Source organism: Mustela nigripes, chromosome 1 (genome assembly GCF_022355385.1).
Source record: "Mustela nigripes isolate SB6536 chromosome 1, MUSNIG.SB6536, whole genome shotgun sequence".
Taxonomy (NCBI): Eukaryota; Metazoa; Chordata; class Mammalia; order Carnivora; family Mustelidae; genus Mustela; species Mustela nigripes.
The window spans coordinates 27,996,971-28,020,434 of record NC_081557.1 but is presented as its reverse complement, the minus strand read 5'-3'; the positions used below and the strand labels follow the sequence as shown (position 1 = coordinate 28,020,434).

The window sequence follows — 23,464 nt, the reverse complement described above, 5'->3', positions numbered from 1 at the left end:
GGAGACGGCTGTGCTTAGCTCCTTGGTTTGCTCCCATGATTCGCTGCCCAGAATGATGTTTCTGCAGAATTCATTTAAAATGACACTTGCAGTATTTCTGTTTTGGTCAGTTTGGGCTGTTATAACAGAATGCCATAGACGAGGCCACTTAAACAACAGACACATTTCTCCCAATTTGGAGGCTGTGAAACCCACGGTCAAGGTGCTCCCACATTTAGTTCTTGATGAGGGCCCTCTTCCTGGAAGGTAGACAGCTTTTGGCTGAGTGCTCACTGGGTCTTTTTTAGATATGTGTGACTGGAAAGAGATCTCTGTCTTTATATTTTTTATAGGAGAGCACAAATCCCACCATGAGGGCCCCATCGTCATGACTTAATCTAAACCTAATGACCACCAGAAGGCCCAGCTCCTAATAGCATCATACTGAGAGCTAGGGCTTTAACATAGGAATTTTAGATGATACAGATGCTCAATCCATAGCATTGTCCCTCTTCTTGGATATTTTCCTTATTTAGAAGTTAGAAAATATATATTATTGAGTGCTCATTAAGTGCTTAGTATTCAAATAAATGTTTTCCGTCTGTATGCCAGGACCATGCTCATCAGTGGGGATGCAAGTTCGAAATCACACAACCTTTTGGACGCTGACTGAATTCTCTGTAAAAAGAGAACAAGAGAAAAAATTCAAGGGTTGTATGGTATATCAGAACAATTTTTTTTTTTGTATTTGGAATTTCATATTCCAAATAGCTTTGATTAAAGATAAAGACTAAAGAGACCTGGATCCAAGGGCACATGAGATGATGTCTTTGTTATGAGATTATATATTTATTATGTAGAAAATTTCATTCCAACAGAGAGGTAAAGAGCAAAGGTAAGAGCTAGGAACTCTGATTTGCATTTGCATAAAATACTTCCTATCTAGAGTGGAATCTAGCAAACCAGTGACAGTCTGTTTCCCTGAACCATGTAGGAGATGATGGTAATCCCATCTGTGGTACAGAAATAGAAACAGGGTTCAAGATGTCATGGGGGCTTAGCACTGCTGTGATGTGGGGTTAAGTGGGAGGCATGAAGGTAGGAAGTAAAGAAGAATATTCAGTGATTGATTTATTCACTATGATGCAGAAGGCAAGAGGAGAACCAAGATCGGTTTGTTTTTCAACATGCTCAGTGTTAGGGGTCTCTCATACAGTCAAGTGTCTATATCCCAGAGATGATTAAATATTTGAATCTGGAATTCAGGGAAGACACCCAGAGATAAAGTGGAGATAAAAAGGATTTGGCATCATCACCATGGCTAGTGATTAAATGTTGGAAGTAGATTAAAAGACGTGACAGGACAGTGTAGCATGAAAAGAGATGAGGGCCTCAAAGGACCCCGGAGAAGAGAAACACCGTATGGTATTCAGTATGGTTTTATGTGTAGTCTAATTGATGGAATGTTTATGGTAAAAGTGTATCTCTTGGCTTTGTTGAGATCCTCACTTTGCTATACATTTGGACTGAGAACCATGACTTTTTCATGCTGTTTTACCAGTACGAAACAACCAAATATGCATGTCATTGTGTAAACTTAGAATGGTGAATACTCCATGACTGGTATCTGCTTTTAAAAGCTGACTGGGGGCACCTGGGTGACTCAGTGGGTTAACACCTCTGCCTTCGATTCGGGTCGTGGTCTCAGGATCCTGGGATTGAGCCCCGCATGGGGCTCTCTGCTCAGCGGGGAGCCTGCTTCCTCCTCTCTCTGTCTCTGCCTGCCTCTCTGCCTACTTGTCTGTCAAATAAGTAAATAAAATCTTAAAAAAAAAAAAAAAAAAGCTGACTCAGGGGCACCTCATTGGCTTAGTTTCTTAAGCCTCTGCCTTCAGCTCAGGTCATGATCTCATGATTGTGAGATCGAGCCCCACAAGCTCTGAGCTCAGTGGGGAGTCTGCTTAAGATGCTCTTCCTCTCCCTCTGCCCCTCCCCCTGCTTGCCTCTCTCTTTCTCTCTAGACTAAATAAATAAATCTTTAAAAAAAATAAAACTGAGTATTAAGTTTTCAGAATTTGTATGAGTCGGCTGGTAAACACAGCCCTTATTAAATATTAATTACATACACTTACAATCAAGTAAAATTTACTAAAAGCAAATGTGGTAAATACCAAAACTACTACATCATGCTATTATTTCTGTTCTTGAGGATTTTATAATATGTCTTTTGGCCCCAAGCTCTGGAAATATTATGAAATGCTGTGCTACTGATCTCTCTTTCCAATACATATTCAATAATATCGCCTTGATAGATTGAAATTGGTAGTATTTATACCATAGAAACTGACAAACACTACAAATCAGGATCTTCCCAACCCCCTAAGTTAGTGAATAGCACACCCCTCTGTATGTATGAGTGTGGCATGTGTATATGTGTGTTAAACCTTTAAGATAGGCTAACTGAGCATCATGATATACAAACAATATGTGATCAACATACTCATTGGTTTTTGTCTTCTGCTTGTGTGGTAGAGCTAAATGAACAGTAAGTGCTGAGAAAAGGCAAAGCAATTAGTTGTAAAAACTGCTTAATTAATGGTGTGTTCTGAAAAAAACTAACAATTTTATATATCCATTATACTGTTTTCCTTAATTACATTCATTTTATTATAAAATATTAGATGTGACTTTATATAATTTAGAAAATATATAAATGTAGGCAGAAGAACAGGAAGCCTATTACCCAGAGATCTACTTTTAGGTAAAAAATATGAATTATTAATATAGTAATGTCATTGGTGTTTACAGCTACATGATATGCTGCTTAAGAGCTAGGATTCACTTTACATTCGGGTGATGATATTTACCTATGAGTGTTTCTGGGAAAGTTAAAGAAGATGCAAAAAAGGCCAGACTCTGGCCGGGGCACAGTAAGTAAAGACAGTTTCCAGCCTCCTACTTTTTCGATCCTCCCTTTCCAGAGCTGATGTCTCCACAGGACAGGTTCCCCTCAACCATGGTCCCTCCATAGGTCTGGGCAGGGATGAATAGGTGGCGCTGCCAGCACCAGGCCTCCAAGGTCTTGTGCCTCAGGGGGGTTCCTGGGGTGCTGGGTTGTTCTCACCTCCCCACCACAGGGTCATCTCCTTCCTGGTCCCAAACCCACCAGTTACCACATCTGGCAGAGACCTTCAAAGGGAGAAAAGGCTCATTTTCCTTTTTTTTTTTTTTTTCACTTATTTATTTGAGAGAGAAAGTTCAAACAAGAGGAACAGGCAGAGGGAGAAGGAGGAGAGGAGTCTGCTCCTCCCTGATGAGCAGGGAGCCCCACGCAGGACTCCATCCCGGGACCCTAGGATCATGACCTGAGCCGAAAGCAGACACTTAACCAACTGAGCCACCCAAGCATCCCAAGGCTTATGTTTCTGGCCCACGTGTTCTAGCCAAGACCCTTGAGGGCACAGCAGGACTTCTGCCCATGTAATTAGGCTGTACGTTTCATCAACATCCAAAAAACTTTGTATAATGAACATAAATATAAGGCAAACTTTATTTTTATTTTTTTTTAATTTTATTCATTTATTTGACAGATCACAAGTAGGCAGAGAGACAGAGAGAGGAGGAAGCAGGCTCCCAGCTGAGCAGAGAGCCCCATGCAAGACTTGATCCCAGGACCCTGGGATCATGACTTGAGCCAAAGGCAGAAGCTAAACCCAGTGAGGTACCCTGGGACCCCAGAAAATTGTTTTTTCAAAGAGAAAACTAAGATTCATAAGTCAGACTGACCAAGTAAAAATCCATTCTCTGCAATTTTCTAACTTTGAAACCTGGATCAAATTACTTCTCTGGGACTAATCTCTGTATATGTAAGATAGAGACAATAACAGCACCAACCTTACAGAGCTCATGTGAAGAATTAATTTAAAAAAATCTACATACAGAATTCACTGTATGTATTAGTGTCTGACACTGAGAAACAATAAAAATAGGAAATAAGTATTATATCTGGAAACTGGGATAACATATTGAGAAGATTTAAAGAAGACTTTTTAGTATAAAATATGACATTAAAACAAAAACTGTGTGCCTGTTTTATTGTTGATATGTGAGTATACAATGTATCTATCCAAGTGAATATAACTATAGTTTTTTAGCATAATAGTATGGATGGGTTCTCACAGTACATTTAATGTCAGTGATCACAATAGTAAATGCCATAAGGAAAGAAGAACACTGAAAGACACAGAAAGGAAAAGCAATCCAGATAAATAATGCTGATAAACAATGAAGAAATTGTATTATGAAAATCTGGAATTTCATCCCTACCCCAGGCGGTGACCATCTTCTATCTTTTCTCTTTTTCTTTCCATGCAACTCACTGTCTTGGATTTAGCTCTAGTTTACATTGGTAAAGGTCACAACTGTGATATCTACTTAATTGGACAAGGATGATTTGTTTTTTTGTTTTTTATGTTTTGTTTTATTTTTTCTGGTGTGTTAAAAATGTCAAAGTCATTCTAGGGCAGCAGTCAACAGTGACCCTATTCAGGAGCTTAAAGGCATCCAAGCGAAAACTGCATTCTGCTTGGTGCCCGGCTGTTTATTTATTTATTTATTTATTTATTTTTTTTAAAGATATTTATTTATTTATTTATTTGACAGAGAGAAATCACAAGTAGATGGAGAGGCAGGCAGAGAGTGAGAGAGGGAAGCAGGCTCCCCGCGGAGCAGAGAGCCCGATGCGGGACTCGATCCCAGGACCCTGAGATCATGACCTGAGCCGAAGGCAGCGGCTTAACCCACTGAGCCACCCAGGCGCCCCTCGGCTGTTTAAAGCAAAGTGGATTTGTGTTTCCCTTTCTTCTGCCAAAAATCTGTTGCAATGCAATTTCCAGGAACTCTCAAAGCAGTGCACCTAGGCTGCATTTTTAATCCCTGCAGGTTTCACTCACACCGACCGGAGTGTCAACACTCACATTTCTGATACAATCCACCTGAAGAGCAGGCTAGTTTGGGGGGATTATTCAAAACTCCCGGATTATTCTAATTTATATTCAAGGTTGAGAACTATTAAAATCCTTACTCTAAGAATGGGAAAGGAGTCTGAGAATTAAGCCTGCCCTTTTCCCCCACTTCCCTAGAGAAAAGATTTCTCAACTAGCTCAGAGGTTTTAGGTAGATTTGGTTTTCTACCAGTTGTCTGTCATTAGCTCACTCTTTGGCCAGCTTTCACGTCTACCAACTACTGGCATTCTTCCAGGCTACATAATATGTTTTGTATCTTTATATCCAGGGTTATTATAAGGATAAACATGAACACATACACTTAAAAATTTTCATAAACTGTAATATTACAACTAAGGAATTTTGTTTGGATTGCATTTTTGGTCCTTGGAAGTTTTAAGAGTTTCTTTGATTATTTTGCAGCAGATATGGCATGTATGTGGCAATGAAGCTAAATTGTTAAAAATATTTAAAATATTTTTATTTTATTAAATAATTAATAATAATACAAATAATAAATGAATATTAAAATTAAATTTTAATTTAATTTAAATCCATAAATATGATATAAATTTAATATATAATATAATATATAGAATTATAACTAAAATAAAATTTAATTTAATTTAAAAATTAAAAATAAATTTAAATTAGAAATTAACATAAAATAATGAATAATCAAATAAATTTAAATATAGAAAATAAAAATTCAGTTTAAAATAAAAAACATGTTATTTTATGAATATACATCATATAGATGTACATAATATTTGTAAAATTATATATATATTTTTTTAAGATTTTATTTGACAGAGAGAGTGAGAGAGGGAACACAAGCAGGGGGAGTGAGAGAGAGAGATGCAGTCTTCTCGTTGAGCAGGGCGCCTAATGTGGGGCTCGATCCCAGGATCCTGGAATCATGACCTGAGCAGAAGGAAGACGCTTAACGACTGAGCCACCCAGGCACCCCCTTGTAAAATTATATTATAAAATTATAAGATACATATTTGATCTGGTAAATATGAAAATTGAACCCACAAGGAACCTTTGAGGTATATTTTATAGTACTGGTGTGCAGGTTTGTATCTTGGAATAGTCTGAAACCAAATTCTCATTAGCTTTCATTTATTCTTGATCCTTGATACTTATATAATAAGAATATTATTCAGAGAAATTGACTAGTTCAGGGGTGCCTGGTGGCTCAGTGGGTTAAGCCTCTACCTTTGGCTCAGGTCATGATCCCAGGGTCCTGGAATTGAGCCCCACATTAGGCTCTCTGCTCAGCGGGGAGCCTGCTTCCCGCCCCCCCCCACTGTCTGCATCTCTCTCTACTTGAGATCTCTGTCAAATAAATAAGTAAAATCTTAAAAAGGAAGTTGGCCAGTTGAGTATCTTTATAAAGTTCTTCCAGAGACAGTTGTTAACAACAGGAAGACATAATTCATTCAATCATCCTAAAATTAAAATAGGAACAAAATATTATTGGTCAAAATGTTATTTTAGGGAAGTCTAGGAAGTCATGTTAATATTCAGAGAAAACCTCACTACCGAAAATCTTCTTTGTCACAAAAGAATGGCTAGCAGGTTCCATTTTATTTTTATTTTCTTTCATAATTAAGATTTTAATGGTTGTCTTGAGGACCAATACACAGATGTTTCAATTTGTACATGATTAATGTATGTACCAAAATATTTAGAAGGTATGCGGTTGTAATTCTTTTCTAAGCAGTTATTCCAGTGACTTTCCAGCTTAAATTTGGAGGCAAATGTTTTTCTTAAGAGGCTATCAAGTGCAAATACTTTCAAATGTTGATAAGCTGCTGTGCCATAAATCCCCCTAACTCACAAAATCATCTACACCACATACTCAGCACATGATCAAAGTTATGAGGTAAACTGAACTACCACAACAAAGATGCTACAGAGTACATGAAATTCTGATAGGGAGAGCCAAGGTCAAAGGAATGGTTTCCCTTAGAAAATAGCTCTACTAAAAGGAAGATGAGAAGAGAAGTAATTTAAAATGTTCAAGGCATAATAAAAAGAAACGTGGCTCCAAATTGCCATATAGTGTACTGTGTATTATAGGATATAAAACTACTTCCCCATCTGTGGAATGATAATCAAGACAATCAAAACCTCCCATATTCAATATCCCACTATTTTCTGATTGTATCAAAAATAAACAACCAGCAAATGGTTTTGCCTCTTTAAAAAAAAAAAAAAAAATTAGACTTAAAAAATGGGATGAGGCAGGATTCTCTCCTTCTTAAAAATGTTTCTGGAGCTACTAAAAGATTTACATGTACAAAATAGTTGATAAAAAATATTCCTCTGGATTGTATAAGAGAGACCGGCACCATCCGTAAGACATGGTTATGCTGTAGTCAGACTCAGTTTTTTTTTTTTCCTCTCCTTCATCAGAGGCTGGACCTTCCTTGTTTGTAATTTCTCCATTTCCTGCCAGTAAATTATCTTTAGTTTCTGGGTTAAACATTTTCTCCTGTTTTTCCTTTGCCCCTCTTTTCCCTTTTGTCTGAAGATTATTTCCTGCTGCGTTTCCTGGCTTCCTTTCCACTTATGCAGGCGTAGATTTAGATGACAAGCTCCCCTGCTCATCTACCCCTGGGCTTCTACTTCACTGCCCCTTTGGCAGAGCCCACCCTCCAGTGCTTCCTGGTGGCAGGGACTGCAGGGGCCCCGTGCTGGAGGCCATATCGTGAGCAGAGGCTTCATGAAGCTGTGCTGCCTGGTCCCTATCACTCCCTGTGTTGCCACACAAGGTGTTGGGACCCACAGGAGGAGAACCGTAAGACTGGTTCCATTTTCCCTTCCTATATATTCATGAACATTTTTAGACACCCAGCAAATAGCAATAAGTTTCATGGTGCCTCCAATGTAACAGAGACTGAGTTATTTCAAAGGCATTTTAGATTACCTTCTAGTTACCACTTGGCTATTCATAGGTAAGACTTACCTCAGTGTCCCATCCCCTCCATTGATCATCAGTGCAAGGGACATTTTATTTTAGACATTAGAAATTATTGTCCAGGGGCGCCTGGGTGGCTCAGTGGGTTAAAGCCTCTGCCTTCAGCTCACATCATGATCTCCGCGTCCTGGGATCGAGCCCCACATAGGGCTCTCTGCTCTGTGATCTCTGTCTGTCAAATAAACAAATAAAATCTTAAAAAAAAAAAAAAAAAAAGAAATCATTGTCCAATTTTTCTTTTCTCTTTAGATTCAATATAATTCTTGATCCTAAAAACTCTTTCTGCAAGGGATATTTCCTTATTATCCTTGCAGTAGAAAAGCATATAAGGAATTCAATCAGCTTGTTTTGATCATTTTACATCAATAGTGCTTCCTTTCCTCTCCACGAATTATTCATTCATTATTCTTATATCTTGCAGCTACTGACAATCTACCAAAAGGTTTTTTTTTTTTTTTTTTTTTTTTTTTAAGCAAAGGAAACCTGAAAAATTACAATTTTAGGAAGACAATTTCAGTACAGACATACCTCGGAGATACTATGGGTGTGGTTCTAGACCACTGCAATAAAGTGAGCCAAACACATTTGTTTCCCAGCGTATATAAAATTTATATTCACACTATACTGTAGTCCATTAAATATGTAATAGCATTATGTCTTTAAAAAGTATATACCTTAATTTAAAAAATGCTGTCTTGCAAAAAATAATCAAAAGATAAAAAACTTCAAAAGTAAGCAGACACATTATAAAAAATGGAATAATAATTACCCAGAATGTAATTACAATTAGGCCAACACCTGACTTTTCAACAGCAATGATGGAAGCTAGAAAGTAGTAGAATAAGATCTTCAATAGGCTGAGCTAAAACAACTGTCAGTCTATTAATCTGTACTTGTAATGATTTTAATGTAATAAAAAAATCAGTGGTCATTACTGACTTAAAACTGTCATAGTAGCTTGTAAATAGTGAGAGGGTGGTCAGAATTAAAATATTTTAAGGTCTTTGCTTTTTTTTTGGAAAGCAAAAATATTGAATAACTGCAAACTCTGACAGGTATTCACATCAAAATATTCTGAATAACTCCACCCACATAAAAATATTACTAAAAATGCTAGCCATCAAAAACAAAAACTTCATGGGGACCCTGGGTGGCTCAGTGGGTTAAAGCCTCTGCCTTCTGCTCACGTCATGATCTCAGCTTCCTGGGATGGAGCCCCGCATCGGTCTTTCTGCTCAGCGGCGAGCCTGCTTCCCCTTCTCTCTCTGCCTGCCTCTCTGCCTACTTGTGATTTTTCTCTCTGTCAAATAAATAAATAAAAAATCTAAAAAAAAAAAAAAAAAAAAAAACTCATGCTAGTCATTATCTGGGCTCTTAGCAAGTCATAATCACTGACTACAGATCACCATTACAAATACAATAATTACGAAAAGTTTTGAAATATTTTGAGAATTACCAAATGTGATACAGGGACTTGAAGACGCTGTCAGAAAAGTGGCACTGAGAGACTTGCTTGATGTGGGGTTGCCAGAGACCTCCATTTGTAAAAGACACAGTATCTGCTAAGTGCAATAAAGCAACGTACACCTGAGGCAATACAGAGAGAATGATTAGGAGGACAAGATGATAAAAGCAAACAAAATTTTTAGGAGATTAAAAGTATCTTCTTGGGGAGAGACGGTGAGCCCATGGTGGTGGGAAAGGAGAGGAGGGGATGGATTTGAAAAATGCAAAGGATAAAATATATTGGAGGGATTTATGTGGAAGTATGAGATAATGAGTTGATTCTTTTAAATAAGTTGTGAAGAGGAGGAAAGTGGACAAATGGATGGGGGAGCCTCTTAACAGAATGGAAGGAGATTGAGTACATTTTTGGTGAAAGAAAAAAGGGAGAAGGAATAAAGATAATGAAGACAAAATTTAGAGACCTATATTAAGTAGTCAGAATTCTAGAAGAAACTCCAAGGGATATGAATATGATCACTAGGTGAAGAGTTGAATGTAGAGAACAGGAAGGGACATAACAACTCGGAAGAAAAGTTGGTTAAGATGAAGGAAATTATGGATAAATTTTGATGTAGATGAAGGACAGTTCAGAGGGGATGCTACCCAATGGCCTTCAGTTCGTCAGGGAAAGTTAGGCCCTTTCTGACTCTGGAGAAGCTTCCTGTCCCTCTAGACAAATGTCTTGGCAAAACTTGTCTATACCTATCACATATACCCCAATTCCAATTTCTTTCTTTCTTTTTTTATTATTATGTTCAGTTAGCCACTGTATAGTACATCATTAGTTTTTGATGTAGAGTTCAATGATTCATGAGTTTCATGTAACACCCAGTGCTCATAATAACATGTGCCTTCTTTAGTATCCATCACTCTGTTACTCCATCACCCCCTCAACCCTCAAGTTATTTCCCAATGTCCTTCAACAGATGAATGGATAAAGAAGATGTTGTACATGTATACAATGGAATCTTTTCCAGCCATCAGAAAAGATGAACACCCATCCTTTGTGCTAATTCCGATTTCTAAATTCCCTCCATAGCACACCTGTTGGTACCCTACTTTTTCCCCCAATCCTCGGGGGAAAAAAATATCTCAAGAGAGATGAAGTTAGGAAACATGAGATCCAATAAAATGAGGAATTGCAAAGAAAATATAGCAAAATGAATTTAGAAAAGAAAATATAGCCAAAGATGATATAAATTAAAATTAATAGTAAGTCCAAAATAAAATTAGCAACTCATTTGTATCCCAATAAATGTAAATTTGTCATTAATATGTAGTAAGGGATAAAAATCACCTAACATTCACTTATTTCCAATGTATTAAAACCAACTTCTAAAAGATAGGGTTAAATGCTAATCCATTCTGCCTATACAGTATCATGTACATGTAGAGAGACGCTAATAATGCTTTTCAGTTACAGGCTTATGCTTCTTTCCCATGGTCCTTTTTAAGCATCATCAAGTTCCCTTAGTTGGGTGCTCTGATATGCTGGACTCTCCCTTTATCATCACTGTCCTGGAAACCTGTGTTGGACTCTGCAACTAAATGTTAGATACTCCGTTCCATGAACATGTATTAAAAGCACAGAATTTGGAATTCAACAAATCGATTGTAAATCCTGGCTTCTGCCATTTATTCAATGCACATATGAGATACTGAGAAATTAAACTGGAGACTGTGATTATTCCTTTTGAAACAGAGCTAACAATACAAAACAATGACCCTAATAAACTAAGATGTATAAATGCTAAATTTATAGCACAATATTGGGCATATAGTATAGCTAGTGTTTAAGAGCATAGATTCTATAGGCAAACTGCCTGGATCTGAATTTGTGCTCTGCTACTAATCAGCTGTGCAACAAAGGCAGATTTTTAACCAATTTCTTACCAGCAACATGGAGATAATACTATGTTCCTCAAAAGTTGTTATGAGGACAAACTAGAGATTATTAGTTTCAGACTTATTTGTTCTAATGAAGTATCATTGTGTGTTCTAACTCTGGGGAAGTGTCCATCACAGAATTCTATATGGGGTTTGGAAATAAGAAAACAATACGTGCATTCATCAAAAGAATTTCCACAAAAGGACTTCCAAAAACAACAGGAAACATAAGATCTTTATATTTGCTGAAAGTAATTATTCTCTGCACTAGATTTGATGAAAGACCAGAGAATTGTCATCCTGATCCACCCTCAATGCACTGAGTTGGATTTAAATGTTTCAAAGAAAATTAAAAATAGCAGCCTTGCTTTTCATCACTATATGAAACACACTGATATTCAGGATTTTGTGAAATTGTAGACAGTCTTTTTGAATCTCCTAGAATGCTGGTGTTAGGCTTTCCTATGACATGTTTAGTCCTCTTTGATCTCCTCTTTATGAAAGCACGAATATTTTCTGAGTGTCTGTACCTACCTAACCTAGGAAGTTTTTCAAATCAAGTATACTCAAAAACCAAACTTTTCTCCTTTGTAGGCTATTGCGTAAGTTCTACTTGCTCAATAATAATAATAGTAATGGATTTAATTTGCATAGTCCTTTATGGTGATTACTATAGGATTACTATTTATCAGATTATCACAATAAATAGAGCAGATATTACTGGAACTATTTTACTTAAAAATGTACTGAAACACAAACCCAGGTTTTTTATGCCAAATCTTGTGCACCAAATCACCGTCTCAAAATGCACATTACTTAGAACCTTAGAGATATTCTTACAAAAAGGAATGAACATTTAAATATGCACTGCTTCTTATGTTATCACAATACTTAAATTTTATAGAGTACTTGTTCTGTAACTGACTTACTGATGAGGGCTTTACACAAGTTTTCTCAGTTAAAATCCAGAAAAACACTTTGAGGTGGCACTGCTAGTATTCTGATGTTATAAGTGAGAGAACTAAGGCATTAGAGAAGTTAGTGACCCATCTTAAATCTCAAAACTAGGTCATTGGCCACTGAGGTTTTGAAGTCATGTGTATCTGGCTTTAGACTCCGAGAGCCTGACCAGCACTTTACATCTGAAACTGTGGCTCTGCTGACAAACCCCTTGCAGACAGAAGAAAGGAAAAAGGAATAAATAGCAAAACAACAAGAACGTAATTCACAAAATGGCAATAGGAAATCTATACTTATCAATATTTACTTTTAAAACATACTAAACTGTCCACTCAAAGACACAGAGTAGGAAAATGGGTATAAAAGCAAGACCTAACTAGATGCTGCCTACAACAGACACATTTCCCCTTTAAGGACACGTGTAGACTGAAAGTGAAGGGATGGGAAGAGACATTCTACCCTTATGGAAATCTCAAGAAAGCAGAGATAGCTATACTTATATCAAACAAAATAAACTTTCAACCAAGGACTATGAAAAGAGACCAAAAAAGCCATTATATAATAACAAAGGGGCCAATCCATCAGGGGATTATAAAATTAATAAATATGTACCCAAAATAGGAGCACCTCAATATATAAGACGAATATTAACAAATCTGAAGGGAGAACAGACCACAATGTAATACAATGGTAGTAAGGGACTTTAGTAGCCCTCTTTCAACAATGCATCGATCACCCAAACAGGAAAGATATATTGGACTCAAACTATATGTTAGATTAGATGGACCTAACAGATTTTACAGAATATTCCATCTAATGGCAGGGTACATATACCTCTCAAGCACGCACGGAACATTCTCCAGAATAGATCATATATTAGCCCCCGAAACAAGTTTTAATAAATTTAAGAAGATTGAAATAATAACAAGCATTCTTTCTAACCTCAATGGTATGAAATAAAAGAATCATAAGAAAACTGGATAATCCACAAATACATGAAAATTAAACAATGTATTCATGCACTATCAATGAGTCAAAACAGAAATCAAAATAGAAATTTTAAAAAAATATTTTTTCAGACAAATAAAAGTGGAAACCTGATACACCAAAACTTATGGGATGCAACAAAAACATCCTGGTGGCTCAGTTGATTAAGCATCTGCCTTCAGCTCAGGTCATGATCCCAGAGTTCTGAGATTGAGTTCCATATCTAGCTCCTTGCTGAGTGAGGAGCCTGCTTCTTCCTCTGCCTGTCACACCCCCTGCCTGTGTGCACTCACTCTTTTTCTCTCTTTCTGACAAATAACCTCTTTAAATAAAATAAAAATGAAATTTAGGGTGATAACATAAAGAAAAAGAAAGATCTCAAATAAACAACATAATTTATACCTAGCAAAGAACTAGCAAAAGATCAAACTAAACCCAACGTTAACGGAAAAGAAAAAAATAACAAAGATAATAAGCAAATACATGTAATAGAGACTGAAAAGATGATAGAAAAGACAGAAGAAATTAAGAGCTGATTTTTTTTTTGTAAAAGATAATATAGACAAAACTTCAGTTAGACTTACCAAGAAACAAAGAGAAAGGACTCAAATAAATTTCAATTGAAAGAAATGGTGTTACAACTGATGCCACACAAATAAAAAGGATCATAACAGACTAGTACAAACAATCAGGCACCAAAAAGTTGGACAACCTAGAAGAAATAGATAAATTGCTAGAAATACGCAATGTACCAAGACTGAATCATGCTGAAATATAAAATCTGAACAGACCAATCATTACTAAGGAGAGTAAATCAGTAATCAAAACCCTCCCAGCAAACAAAAGTTCAGGACCAGATGGCATCATTGGTGAATTCCGTCAACAATTTAAAGAGGAATTACTACCAATTTTATCAAAGAGAAAAAAAAAAAAGATGGAATACTTCCAAATCTAGACTAGGTCAGCATTTCCCTGGTACCAAAGTCAAACAAGGACACTACAAGAAAAGAAAATTATAGGCCAATATCTTCAATGAACATAGATGCAAAATCCTCTACAAAATATTAGCAAATGGAATTCAATCCTGCCTTGATAGGATCATACACCATGATTAAGTGGGATTTATCCCAGAAATGCAAGGATGATTAAACACTCACAAATCAGTAAATGATTTAAAAATCATACGATCATCTGAATAGATGCAGAAAATGCATTTGACAAATTCCATATCCCTTTATGATTAAAAAAAAAAAAATCCCCACAAACTGGGTATAGAGGGTAGGTACTTCAACATAATAAAGACCACATTTGACAGGTCCATAGCTGCTAATGTCATACTCAACTATGAGAAACCAAGATCAGAAACAAAACAAAGAGGTTCCCTCTGAATTAGTTGTCCTAGGCAGAGCAATTAGCAAGAAAAAGAATAAAAAGCACCTGGGAAAGAAAGAAGAAAGTCTCTGTTTGTAGATGACATCCTATACATGAAAAACTCTAGAGACTCTGTCAAAACTAATAACCTCAGTAAAGTTGCTGAAAGGCACTGTGAGCCTTCTATTTTGATCTGCCACATACTATCGATTCAGATTTTACATATAGAATCTGCACCACTGAGATAAATTTATAAGATAACTTTTGAAATGGTTCAACATTTTCTGTAGACACAATATTGTGAAAATATCCATACTATCAATCAAAATCCATCTATAGATTCAGTGTAATCTGTCAAAATGCCAGTGGCATTTTTCACAGAAATGGAAAATAACAAACCTAGAATTTGTATGGAACTACAAAAGATTCCCAATAGCCAAAGCAATTCTGAGAAAGACCAAAATCAATGGCATCACACTTATTGATTTCAACTACATTGCAAAGCTATAGTAATCAGAACAATATAGTAGTGGCATAAAAACAGATCTGTAGACCAATAGACTAGAATAGAGAGCCCAAAAGGTAAAAACAAACAAACAAACAAACAAACAAAAACAAAAAACCCATAAACATTTTCTATTCAGTTAAACCTGAATTCAGTTGTCTGCTCTGTTACTTCCTAAGTGATTTAATCCTTGGCAAGTGCTTTGATATCTTGAAGAATCTGTTCTCAAAAAAAAAGGAAAGTTATCTCATACAACACAATAATAATACTTTGTATTAAATAATACTTTGTAGGGTTGTTAGGGAAGACTGAATGAGATAATGCATTTAAAGCACACTCAGAAATATTCAATTAATGTTAGCTTCTTATAAGTAGGTAGATAACAAAATATCAGTTGAGTCCATCTTTCCATTATATGCAAAAATTGGTCTTTGATGCTTCTGGAAACATTTTAGTGATAGCACTAGATGAACATGAGTTTGATGGTTTAATTCACAACAGTAAATCCCTGAGGACCTGATGGTTTAATTCACAACAGTAAATTCCTGAGGACCTGATGGTTTAATTCACAACAGTAAATTCCTGAGGACCTGGGGCATATCTTCATTATTTTAGTTCCTCTAAAGTTCACCATAATACCTTTAACTAATGGTATTTGTAAATATTTGATGAATGAAGCAACAAATTAATAAATTAATGAACAAGGAATCTGAGAGAAAGAATAGTTCCTCATTGCCCAAATTACAATGTGTTCATGAGATGCTATATCTCTCTTAAAACTTCTTCACACCCGTAGAATCATTCTGTCATAGAGAGTAAACATACTCATTTTAGTGACAGCAATGCTATGAATTTCCATATTAAACACGTGCTCTTTTTCATACTCCATCATTAGTCATGTGTATATCGTGAATTTCAGTATCCATGATGGGAACAACTTTGCCTTAATCCAACCTACCACTCTTGCTAGTTATACCCCTTAAGGCTAGACAGAGTCAAAGAAAAGTGAGCTTGGGGTTCAGGGCGTTTCATTTCCAATATTGTATGTAAAATATTCTAATTTTATTTTAAAACAAATATAAACTGTGAATGTTCATGAGTGTTTTTTCATAGATGATGATAAAACTACCATATTTAAGTTATCTGAGACACCAGTGTTTAGTTTTTCAGAATAATCTATGTTTATTGTCCAGGCTTTATTAAAATGCCAGAATATAGCATGTGATCTCGTTGAATCCCTGACAGCTTTTAATTTTGTCACTGCTCATTCTCCATGACCAAATTTACCACTGGACTCTAATCCATTCAGGAATCATTCCTGCTGGAATATATATATATATATATATATATATATATATATACACACACACACACACACACACACACACACACACACACTCATATATATATAAACCTGTCTCACTACCTGAGGCGCCTGCTATCAAAGGATGGAGATAACAGAGAGTTCCCACAATACTGTGTAAAGACGCAAGAGGCAACATTTCCTATCCTCTTCCTACAATGTTGACCATTTGTAAAACCAGCATTCATTTTACTTCCATGGATTAGGGATTAAATTTCCTATTATTATTAATAGGGTGAGGGTCCTATGCATGCCAGCTTGCTTTTCTGGGCACTTAAGAAATCCTGATTAACATTTTCCCAGGTCCCTTGGGAGCCTGGGTGGTAGAGTGGGTTAAGTCTCTGCCCTTGGCTCAGATCATGATCTCAGGATCCTGGGATTGAGCCCTGCCTTGAGCTCTCTGCTCAGCGGGGAGCCTGCTTCCCACTCTATCTCTGCCTGCCTCTCTGCCGACTTATGATCTCTCTCTGTTAAATAAATAAATAATCTTAAAAAAAAAAAAAAAGATGGTACCTGCCAGACTTCTTCACAAAGTTAGCACTTGTCATTTTCCATACTTTATTCTTTGGAAATAAATCATTAAGTTTATCCTACACTTAAGGGAGGGGTAGTTAAGTTTCACCTATTACAGAGGGAATGCCTATGTGTATATTACTTAGAATTCTTCTGTAAGGAATATTTGTCCTCCCCCCACTTCTTATTTTATTGATATTAGAATGGACTCATAAATATTTGTTTTAGATTTTAGGTTATAATCCAGTATTATCCTTTTTTTCCCCCCTTTAAATAGACTTCATTTTTCAAAGCAGATTCAGGTTAGAGCAAAATTTAGCAGAAATACCGAGAGTTCATATATACCCTTGTGTGCCCTCCCAACACAAATACAACCTCCTCCGCTATTAACACCTCTCCCTAACGTGGTACATTTGTTATAATTGATGAACCTCCATAGACACCTCATTATATCGCCCAGACCCCATCATTTACATTAGATTTCTTGGTGGTGTTAATTCTATGTATTTTTTTATAAAGATTTTATTTATTTGCCAGAGAAAGAGAGAGTACACGCAAGCAGGCAGAAAGGCAGGCAGAGGCAGCCAGAGAAGCAGGCTCCCTACGGAGCAAGGAGCCGGATGTGGGACTCGATCCCAGGATGCTGGGATCATGACCTGAGCCAAAGTCATCTGCTTAACCAACTGAGCCACCCAGGCATCCCATGTATCTTGACAATTGTATAACTGCATGTATCCACCATCATATAGAATGTATCCTCATCTTTCATATGAGTAAAATGAATTACAGAGATATCAGGTTGCTCACAAAAAGTGGTAGAGTTGGCTGACATTGTATGAGTGGAAATAACATCTCATTAAAATTCAGTATAAATTTTATTTGAATTATTTTATGTATCATTTCCTTGTAGATATACACTATAATCGATTCATGTATGTCCTTATTTCCAGGGTTTTTTTTCATTTTTCCATTTTAATAAATATATAGGTAGCACTTAGATAAAGATCTGCCTCGTACTCTACCATGAGAATGAAGTATGTGAAGATAGAGATCTTGCTTGTTCATTTTTACATCCCTCTTCCTTCCTCATTCATCCCTCTATTAATAGCATTTACTGCAGTGCCTAGCACCAATACAGGAAGTGATAAATGATTGCTTACTGAATGAATGATTATCTAATAAGTTAGTGAGCTTAAGGTTTTTTCAGGCACACCTTTGAAGCTAATATTATGGAGACCTCATTTTCAAGGTTTCTTGAAGCCACTCTCAGAAGCAAGAAATATGAGCAGAAAGGCGTGTTGTTTTGATTTAGTGTCACATACTTAACCTTCTTAAAAATGACTTAAGAGTTTCACATCCTAGAGGGTGTTTTTATAGAATATTACTTAAAGTCTCATAATATTTTGAGGAAATTCATAAGTTCCACCTGTGTTAATAACCATCTGTGAACTGCATCAAGCATGTAATAAAGGTTCCAGACCCTTTTGGAAACCACTGTTTATTGAAGTCTAACATTTTTAATGTATAAAAATGGGAATGGTTCCCATTTAGTCCCATAATAGTCTTAGTACGATAGACACAAAGGAACAACAAAAGACCTTTACTTTGGAGCAAATTACTTTGTCTTATACCACATACTTTGTTCATATAGCTAAAGTTATTTTCTGAGTATTTTTTAAAAGAAATGTCCAAGAATGAACATCTTCCATTTCTGATTTTCTAATAAAGTATGATCATTCCTCTCCCCATTTTTAACTGACCACATTTTCCTCCAGGAAAACCAGCTATACCCAACCTATTTTTAGACACTCTAATTTTCTGGACCTAAATATCAGGTTTTTTTGGACAAATTCGATTCCCCACCTACCCCCTCCTCCTCCTTCTTCAAAATAAGCTTTATGCCCTACATGGAGTTTGAACTCAGGACCCTAAGATCAAGAGTCACATGCTGTACCAACTGAATCAGCATAGTCACTCCAAAATACACATACACATACAAATACATACAAACACATACAACACATACAAATACACTCCAAAATACACATGCTGTACCAACTGAATCAGCCAGTCACTCCAAAATTCCACTCTTTTTGGTTTGTGGAATCATCTTTATTGTGGCACTATGTAACTATTGTGTTTCACTAATTACGTCTTTTTTTTTTTTCCTGTTGTCATCTCTGTAGAGTTGTTTTCCTGGTGTTGGTTTAGATACCTATAAATGGATTCTGCTGTTATCAAGTGCTTGAATTTTAGTTGTACATTTAATCACCTGCAGACATTATTTTCCTCTCTGCTGCTGTGGTACAACCATTAAGAATATGAATACTTTGAGTTCTTGGAAGACTTGCATATCTTTATGATATATTGGGGTCTCCTGAATTAATAATTTCTCTTGGGGACTAATTTAATAATTTTTTAAATTGTTTTATTAATTGGACTCTACCATCTACAACTGATAAAATATGTAGTGGATGTATGGAAGTTTATAGCCAAAAGAATAATTCAGAAAGTTATTAAATTAGAAATGCTGTAGCCATCTCCTAATTATGTAGGAGTGTTCTGAAAACAAGAAGCAGAAAGATGGAAAATTATTGGATCCTGGTGACATCCTGGATTATGAAATTAACCAACTCAAGAACTCCTCTATTTTAGGATTTCTTTTTTTTTTTTAAGATTTTATTTGACAGAGAGAGAGAGAGAGAGATCACAGGTAGGCAGAGAGGCAGCCAGAGAGAGGGGAGCAAGCAGGCTCCCTGCTGAGCAGAGAGCCCCATGTGGGGCTCCATCCCAGGACCCTGAGATCATGACCTGAGCAGAAGGTAGAGGCTCAACCCACAGAGCCACCCAGGCGCCCCTATTTTAGGATTTCTTATGTGAGAAAATAACTCTTAGTGTTTAGGCTGTTTTTAGTTGGGGATTATATAACTTACAACTAAATGATTTCTAACAGAGTCTTCAGTATAGTAAGGGAGAAAGATAATTATACATATTAGAAATGAAAACTAACGTATGTCGATGATAAAAAATCTTAGGGATGGACAGAAGGCAAAGAAAAATGTGATCTTCCATGGGAGAATTTGGAAAGATTCATTAGTGCATGTTAGACTCCCAAGTGTGTTTCAAGCGTAAGTGGGAATTTATCTGGAAAAGGATTTGGGGGAAGGTAGAAGTAACCATGGGCTGAGGAACAGAGAAGGGGACTGTTGGGAATAATGCAAGACCTAAAAACCCTGTGCAGACACATGTGTGTATTCATGTGTTTACACACACAAGTGAACAAGAGAGGAAAGAGAAGAAGGGACTGTTTGAAAATGGTGAGTGGTGAGGTTTGGAGTACTGACAGTGAGAAAAGTAACTGGGTAACAGGCAGGTATAGAAAGAGAGGTAGAGAGACACCTGGGTGGCTCAGTGGATTAAGCCTCTGCCTTCGGCTCAGGTCATGGTCCTGGTATCAAGCCCCACGTTGGGCTCCCTGCTCAGCAGGGAGCCTGCTTCCCTTCCTCTCTCTCTGTCTGCCTCTCTGCCTGCTTGTGATCTCTGTCTGTCGAATAAATAAATAAAATATTAAAAAAAAAAAGAAGAAAAAAAAGAGAGGTAGAGGAAGGCTTTAAAGGAGCTTCTGTTTCCTTCTGTCCCAGGAATTGTTATGTTAAGCTGAAAGGCGAAATGAATCAGGAAGATCAATCAACACAATCACCTTCAGCTTTGTCTTTCACCACATTGCCCTATGAGCATTGTGGAGGATGCAGTAGAGGGGGAACAGAGGGCATCTGTGCGGGGTCAGATGGACAAGAAAGCTGTAACTATATAAAATGTGGGAGGTTGGGAGAGCCAGGTGGTGGGTATTAAGGAGGGCATGTATTGCATGGAGCACTGGGTGTGGTGCAAAAAACAATGAATACTGTTATGTTGAAAAAAAAAAAAAATGTGGATGCCTCTGGGGGTAGAGCTAAGAGTCAAAATTGGGAGAGAGAATTCTAGGCAGACATTAATGAGCCACCCATGCCTTCCACTCCGATTGGATTTTCATCACTTCTTATCTTTCCTCAGGCATATTGCTTCCTCTGGGTTCCTTAAAATTAGAAAGCTTTCTTATCCCTCAATCCTATACCTACTCTTCTCCCTCACTCAGGAGGCTCTGCCTGGCCTCCTCACCTGGGGGACTGCTCATTCTTCAGGTTTGTCTTCAAGGCTGCTTCTTCAGGAAAACTTACCTGACCCTCCCGATGGGTCCGCTCACTATACTGTGCCCTACTCTCAAAGCAATCAAAAGGAATCTTTCATGGTAGTTTTCCAAACTGTACTTAGTTAAATTTTCGTGAGATAACCTGTTCCGATGTCGTTCTTCTAGCAGACTGGGATGCAGACAGAAATAAAGTTGCCAATAAGCTGATTTTAAAATGGGGAGATTAATCTGGATTATCTATAGGGGCGCAAGGTAAAGCAATCTTAAAAGTGGGCAAGAAGAGCCAAAGGAGGGAGTTGTGACTATGGAAGACAAAGAGAGAGAGAGATTTGCTTAGTTTGCAGACAGAGGGTGGAAGGTACGGCTGGAGGGCATGAGTGGGCTCCCCCAGCTAGTGAAAGAGGACTATATTCTTCTGCAGATTCTTGAGAAATTAACATAGTCCTGTTGAAACCTTGATTTTTATTTATTTTATTTTTTATAATTTATTTAACTTAATCTAACCATATGTGGTAAGTGGTTACCACATCAGAGAATACGGATCTTGACGATACCCAGCACACCAGATATGGAAGAAAGCAATCAACTGTTTGAAATTTCTGTAACCTTGCTCTGAGTGGAACAGGGAAAGGCCTCAGACCATTTCAAAATGTTCTTTCAAGCATGCACAAGAGCACCGCAGACCCAAGCATGCTGAGGGCTTACAGGAAACCTTGATTTTAATTCACTGAGACCATGTCAAATATCTGACCAATAGAATTTTGAGATGCTAGCCTTGCTTTTTTCCACTCAGTGTGTTGTAATTTGTCATAGAAGCAGTAGAAAACTAATACCCTAATATTGCACCAAACTTAGGAACATTATGACTTTGGACAAATGGTTTAGCCACTATCTGAGTTTTAATTTTCTTCTCTGCAAAAATGGGGATTCTAATACACCTTTTTTCTTCCTCATAATTTACCACTTGGACATGAAGATATATCATAAAATTGGCATATAACTTTATTCTAATATCTCCTCTCCTGGAAAAGTTATTAGTTGTTACATCTATATTCACTCCCTTGGAATCACAGTGATGTTACCATACCCACCGCCATCTTCACGAGGTATTTGAGAAGGAAGTAGTGACCGAGCAGGGGCCACTGGCACTGGTAAGACTCAGATTACAGAGTCAGAGGAGAAAGCACGTTGGGACAGAAAGCAAATCGAACAAAAGCACAGAGAGGGTAATGTGTGACTCCTTCAGAAGATACAGAACACCCCGAGGTTGCCACAAGGGGTCCTGTCCAACAAAATAATTTTTCATAATTGGAATAGTACGTATTTATAGAATTTATCACAGACAACTTCTGCTCACATTAGACCAAAAGGAGATTTGGGCGCACTCCAGGATTTGTTTTTGTTAAGAATCCAGTCAGCTCTGTTTGTTTTTAGGGAATGATTTGTTGACTCTTATTTAGAGATAACTCTATTATACAGAATCCCACAAGAGGGTCTGTGTTTCCTCTTAGCAATCATCTAACTTTGGTAAACAATCTGAGACTGAAGAACTAGAGAGAAGCAGAATGTCAGGAAGCTTTGGGCTTTCAAGTTAAAGCTGTTATTCAGAAATAAGAGGTAACCAAAGAAAAGGATGTGTATTTTCTTTTTTTTTTTTTTTTTTTTTTTATGTTATAATAAATGACTTTATAGAATTTAAGAATTGGTATACAGTTTACTTAGAAAACAATTTGGTTGAAAAGCAGTAACATCCCTTCTTTTATTTTTTTTTTATTTTTTTTTAATTTTTTATTTTTTATAAACATATATTTTTATCCCCAGGGGTACAGGTCTGTGAATCACCAGGTTGTATTTTCTGCTGAAGTAAAACAGGAGGACTTTAGTAGAATTAGGAGCCCAGAACAAGAAGGACATTAAATTACATATTAGCTAGTGATATATTTTATTTGTATTATAGCATATTATTTTACCATAAGGATAAAGGAGGTAGAACAAGGAGAAAGCTTTTTTCTTTCATCCTTTTTTTTTTCTTTTTCTAACATTCTGAGTCTCCCCAACATTGTCTTTAACTATCACCACATAGAGTTTTTCATGGTCACACTTTGTCTCATTTTATATTTGTGAGCTAAAGTTTAAAAAGGGATGATTCTTGGAAAATTATAGGTCGATGGCATTCATACCACCTTTCCTTATCACTTCCATTTGTCAACA

General features: G+C 36.7%; 1 protein-coding gene and 1 non-coding gene across 2 annotated transcripts in view; one reads left to right on the top strand and one right to left on the bottom strand.

Moving 5' to 3' along the window:
* The window catches only part of LUZP2 (leucine zipper protein 2), a 472,878-nt gene that overhangs the window by 413,172 nt on the left and 36,242 nt on the right, over positions 1-23,464 (top strand). The window lies entirely within an intron of this gene.
* LOC132009532 (small nucleolar RNA SNORA9) lies at positions 21,838-21,960 on the bottom strand. The gene has a single exon (XR_009401997.1). It is a non-coding gene; the product is annotated as a small nucleolar RNA SNORA9 (small nucleolar RNA).